The sequence below is a fragment of the Micropterus dolomieu genome, linkage group LG09 (assembly GCF_021292245.1).
Source record: "Micropterus dolomieu isolate WLL.071019.BEF.003 ecotype Adirondacks linkage group LG09, ASM2129224v1, whole genome shotgun sequence".
NCBI classification, from domain to species: Eukaryota; Metazoa; Chordata; class Actinopteri; order Centrarchiformes; family Centrarchidae; genus Micropterus; species Micropterus dolomieu.
The window spans coordinates 5,828,281-5,834,616 of NC_060158.1; the positions used below are offsets into that span (position 1 = coordinate 5,828,281).

Consider the following 6,336-nt stretch of genomic DNA (forward strand, 5'->3'; position numbering starts at 1 on the left):
TCCCCCCCCCCCCCCCCCCCCCCCCCCCCCCCCCCCCCCCCCCCCACCCTCCCCTTTCCCTCTCGCCCAGTTCATTGTACCAAAGGAGATTTTCTCTATTGAGGCCCAGTCTCTTAGGTAACCCCAGCGCTGCATGAAATGAGGAGAGGAAGAGAGCGAGAGACAGGGAATGAGAGAAAGAGAGAGAGAGAGAGGGCGGGGAAAATGAGAGAGAGAGAGAGAGAGAGAGAGAGAGAGAGAGAGAGCCCGAAGAAAATGTAAAGGAGGAGGGAGGGCCGGACAGAAAGGGTTGAAGAAGGAGAGGGAGACGGACGCAGGATCAGAGGAGGCAGAGGCGGAGAGAGTGAAAGATGGAGAAGTAGGACAAGTGCGGTCAGACGTCGACAGCGATGCAGCTCAAACTCGACCCAGAACTGAGGGAAGAAGAAGGAGAGGCGAGGATGTCTGTCGCACATGTAAGGATGAATCCTCTGTGGCTGAGAGGGACTTTATCACATGCTTTTTGCAGTAATTCCTGATCCAGATTTTAGGCCCCAAAGGGGTCCAAATACTGGGCACTACTGCGCTTTTGTCTCCTTGTTTATGTGCTTTGAGTTGATATTAACTGATGTAAATTTAGGTATTACACTCTTTTTACACTTTTCAACAGAACCAGTCTTTTTGAAACGGGTGCCAGTAGCCTGTGTTGTAGCATTGCCTAAAGGGAAGCGTAAACCAGATGAGTTTAGGCCTCTAGACCAGCATGATCACAGCCTGTTGAGGAGGGGGAAATGGATCTGTTATGGAGTTTTTGTCAGGAAAATGGAGCATGGTATTTATATAAAAAATATATTTGAATACAGCCATTAAACAGGGCTAACAAACTTTATTAGAAAGTTTTATCTGTTACTGGAAAAAAGTTAATTTCACATTGACATTCATGACAGAAAACATTTACTTTTAAGTTCTTTAGAGTATCTGAGTTTACTATGAGAATATAAACACATACTTCAATTTCATCATTCAGATAACCTTTATTGGCTTTTCCTTTTCACTTTTTAAACTTTGTGGTGGATTTTCTGGCTCTCTGATTTAAGTGTAAACTTTGTTCTTAACAGAGATTTTCACTGTAGAGGAAGGACTCTCTGAAACGCTGCCATCCTTTGTGGCCATGCTGCTCTGCACCTCAATGGTGGGCACACAGCACATGGGGTTCCCATGAATAGGCCAGGCCTCACCAAAGACCACATCATTTGGATAAAGACGGGCTCCCACAGAAAGAGAAAACACCTCATGGAGTGAATCAGATAAAGATAAAATATTGCGTACGGCCAATCAGATTAGGGCGAGTCACTTTACGTTTTCATTTTTAGTTTTTTTTCCCAACACCACCCTGCTGCCTCCAACTCAGTTAAATTTACTGCTGTTCATAATAATGCGGTCTACTGCTGCGCTGAGTTATCATCTTAGGCTTTTGTCTTCTTTGATCCGTGTGACCGTTGGGGGACCCACTTCTTCTTTTGTACAGGGTCACATCGCCGGCTCCTTTTGGACGGGCCTGCCCCGGGTGGTGACCCCTTCGTTCATCATGGTGTCACCTACACAGAGGACAAGCATGAGTTAGAGCTTTCTCCCTCTCTCTTTTCTCTTCATCCTTTCTCCTTGCCTTCCCGCTCAGTCCTCTGTTCTAGTCTGACCATCCTCTCCTTCTTGTCCATCCGTACATGCTGACCTGAGGCAAACTGGGGGTCAAATAATATTATAAAACTGAGCTTCAGCAAATGAAGGAAGGGATATTTGGATTGAATCGCACCATTTGCCCTCTGACATAAGTGAATTGAGGCTATATTGCAACCTGAAATCTCCATTCAGCAAATAAGGCCATCCACCTGACCACCCAAGTGTGTGTGAGTGTGAAAATACCAAGGATGGAGGTCCGGAGCTGATTGTCCAAACGCAATTCTTGCGTCTGCCTTTGTGAAACCAGGAGTTGTGGATGGACATCACGCCCCTGGCCTCTGAAATCAGCGAGGGACAAATCACAACGGATGTGATAAAACTCTTCAGCTTTGTGAGTGAGATACGCTGAAAGACAAACAGAGGGAGGAAGAGAGAGAGGGAGACATTCAATAGAGGAGAGTGTGTGTTTATGTAAATGTAAAGCCGGTAGAAACCTCTTTTGACATTTTTGGAGGTCAGCTCAACTTTTTTCCAAACAAAACCAGAAAAGTTTCTTGGGCCTGTAAAAGCTTTATGTTCAAAGCTTTCACTTGTCACAGAACAAGGTGTAAAATTAACAGTAATTTCTGCTCTTCAGGTCAACCCAGGTGTGTAGTGAAAAGCTTAGGAACATGTTTTTTTTTACAGGCCAGTCATGGTTTACAAGACTGGTGAATAATTAATATCATCACTGTTTTGAAAAGCAATAGCACCAAACTGAGACAGCAGGTGGACATTAATTTGGCAATCCACACAACACAAATTGGTCTACGTCAAAATCTGCAACAGAACGCTACACACATTTAATCGCAAATCAATAATTTTCCAAAATGCAAAAAAGATTTTTTTTCACACTGATAGAAAAACGTGATGCTAAGACATCTATGTTTTACTTTCAGGTGGCGAGAGGAACAAATAACCCAACTGCAAATGCCATTAACCTTTTTGCCATTAACTTTTTTGTATTTTTCTTTTGCTCAGGTGCAAAGCCTCACACCCATGCAGGCGTGGCTCTGCAGATCAGGGGTGTCACATTTTGGAATGGGGGTTACAGTCTGTCTGTGGAGCAGAAAGGGCTGAATAGCTCTCACCATGTTAAGTACAGTTGAATGTGTCCGGTTCGCACTTCAGCACCGGCGTTGAGAGAGGGTCTTGCTAAATTTGCAGTGGAAGGGGTGAGAGTGACAGAAAAGGAGAGTGAATGAGGAGAGGGAGGGGTGTGTGTGTGTGTGTGTGTGTGTGTGTGTGTGTGTGTGTGTGTGTGTGTACTTACCCTCTCTGTGTTTGCCCCTGTGAATTTGCCTCTGTGTGTTTTTTCCTGTGTTTGACAAAGTTCAAGGGGGCAGACTTTATGAAAGAAAAGGGAAAATGAGAGAAAGTAGAGGATTTGAATGAGGTGGTGAAAGAGGGAGTGAGACGGTGAGATCTGACAGAGGGAGAGGACGGAGAGGAGGACAAGAGGACATTTTTGGAGGGAAAAGAAGACCAGGCACCTTGAAATTTGTGTGGTGAAATAGTCCGCTGATTCACAGCATGAGTGGCGTAAATTGGTGATATTTATAGATTGAAGCTGCAGGAAGCAAAAACTCAGTCTGGGAAATACGTATAGAGAAAGAGAAAGGGCGAGGGAGAGATAGAGCGGGAGTGGGAGGGTGGGAGGGAGATCAAGAGCGAGGCTGCATTAATATGCTAATGGCTTGAGTGAATGCACAACAGGCCCACTGACCAGGCTAATCACTGGTGGACACACACTGAGGCTAATCCTTCACGCAGCACTCACACACACACACACAGTCACACACATGCAGTACAGTGCAGGTTAAAATATTTGGTCAGTGACATACTTTTCATTGCTTTGACTCTGTGTTAAAGCACACTGAAGTTGAAGTGAGTGTGAGGTGACATGGCTGACTTTTAAAGTTTAATTTGCAGGTATGTCCGTATTATGAGCTTTGGGTGGCATGTTGCATAATTTTTGTTAGTTATTGAAGTATTTCAGTACAATCTCTTCTCTCTTTTTTGTTGCATGCTGTCATAATGTATAAATTCATTTTATATCTGTTTTTAGGTTGACTATGTAAAAAGTGTCCAGAGACTGTATATGAAAAATATGTCTTTTGGCTAACTGCGGCACATTTACATCAGTATTTTATTAATGTCCACTGTCCCTGCTAAATTAAACTGAATAATAATAATAGTAGTAGTAAAGTGGCATCATCAGGTCTGTGGATTGCAAACTGACTGCAAACGATTTACAGCCGCAATATTAAATATGTTAATTTAAAGACTTAATTTAAGTTCATGCTGCTTTTCTAATAATGTTGGTCCCGTTAATTTTAAGGGGAAAGGGAATAATAAGGAAAACAATTCAAAAACCTAGTTGGATACAGATGCTAAATACATGATGGTTTATTTCAAATCCAGTGTGCAAGTACATGAACCCAGTAAGTGAAAAATGTCACTGTACCAGTACTGACACACGAGGGAGAATACAAAGACGAAGTTAAAATTAAATCCTCAACTATTTAATTCACACTAATGCATTTTCAGGAGCTCCCAACTGTTGCTTTTTTGTGTCTCTTATACTTATAGTGTTATTTTATTTGTGTGTATGATGATCAATATTGTTGTCATATTAAAGGTAAAACAAAAATGCAGAATGCAAATAATAAACTTTCAAAAAACATTTTGGTGTTTGTGTTATTTCCTCTGGAGCATATTGCCTGTCTGTCAATATCATGATGTAAAAGAAAAAAAATCTTTTGAAGATTACACTTGTTTTAATCTCAATTAATCAGTTAACTTCAACAATATTGTCACTTTGACAAAATAAAAACAAAAGACATGAATGGACATAATGTATTACCTGTCTGATAGATGTTTTCACTCTGTAGGTAAACTGGAAACAATGGCTACCTAGAATGAAAAGCGTATAAAAAGTTGAATTTGGAAAGCAGATGGCAGAACATAGAGTAGAATATCTTTAATAAAACATGTATGGTTACTTATATTTTTAAAAGTTCTGAAAATGACTCTTGTGTAATGCCTTTTTAGCCCCCTTGAGGGTGATAAAGCATCAAAAAAACCTCCATTCAACCACAAGAGGTGGAAGAGACAATCATGAAATCATGAAAAACGTTTTGGTCAAAATATTTATATTTTTTCCTATGAGCCATTTTTGAAACGTGAACATTTTGAATGTGTAAAGCTGTGAAAACAGAAACGAGCTTTGATACCTCATTGCAACTATGTACAGACAAAAAGAAATGTTTTTTAAATGTTCACTCATGGTTCAGTCAGTAGCAAACAGTTAACTAGTACTTATACACGACCTGAAAAAAGTTAAAACCATTAAAACTTCTCAGGGAGAATAAACTGCTGGCTCATGATGGTTACAAAGTCTCTTTCTCCTGGCTGCCTTTTAACAACCTTTAACCTTTTATTAACTCAGACAGGTTGAATTATTAGTGTGCATATCAATGTTGATATAAAAACAGACTTGATATTATTCTTATGTTTTTGATTGTAATTGTAATCCCCATTTTGTAGATTTTTTTGATAAAAACTTTTGCTTTGCCATTGGGGGAATCTTGTATTTTACAAATTCTCTCACAGCAGATGGTGCATTGTCCGTCATAATTTATAGTCTACTATTAGGTTGGCACAGCATGATTTACAATTTCTGGTCACAGAAAAAATAATCCAGCAGAAAAGTTTGTGCTCCACTGCTAGTATCCTTAAAATTAATACATCTCACCTCAAATATATTTTTTATGTGACCAAACACTGTCCGTGTATGTCTACAATGAATAAAAAAGTTGGGGTAAATATAATTCATATTTTGTATTGAATCCAATATATTTCTGATGAACTGATAAATTAGTCATATAGCACCAGAAAACAATCCATGTGCAATAACCCTACAACATCCATTATACCCACAGATTACACAGTGTTTTTTAACATCATCATCAAAATCGAGGCATGCAGTATAGACATGTATAACCACCAACTTCATGTAGACTATCTAAAGTAATCTATTACATTAGTAGTTTAATATTTAGTCCAGCACTCTGCAACCATGCAGAATTTTATTCTTGTTTACAATTTACAGAAACAGTTCATTTTTGTAATTATTGTATGTTGTTGTTCATTGTTTATATACTATATATATTTATATACATGCCAGATGGCCAATCCACCAATGACTATCAGTAATAGTTGTGACATAGCAGTGAACATAATAATACAATTATTACAATAAAATAAAAATGTGCAACTGTGCACCAACTGAATATTAGTGTGTGTGTGTGATTGTTTGTCTTGCACCATCACAGCAGTGACAGACACATGCCACTGCTGGAATGCAGGCCTCATGGGCCCCCAGAGAAGCCTACAGGTCTGACACTAACATTTGAACATAATAATAAAACCATTAAAACATTACTGTGTGTGTCAGACACATACTGAAATTCAAACACAGGTCTTGATACAACTAACCCAGACTCTTGTAGCCATGAACAGCTTACCTTACAGTGTACAGCTAAAACATTAGCACTAACAATGCGCATGAAAAATATCTACATATACACACAATAAACATGATTTAAGTTTGATGACTTCAACTACAAAGTAGGC

At 39.6% G+C, this 6,336-nt stretch overlaps 1 protein-coding gene across 3 annotated transcripts in view; it reads right to left on the reverse strand.

Moving 5' to 3' along the window:
• The window catches only part of LOC123977135 (major histocompatibility complex class I-related gene protein-like), a 232,886-nt gene that overhangs the window by 66,670 nt on the left and 159,880 nt on the right, over positions 1–6,336 (reverse strand). The window lies entirely within an intron of this gene.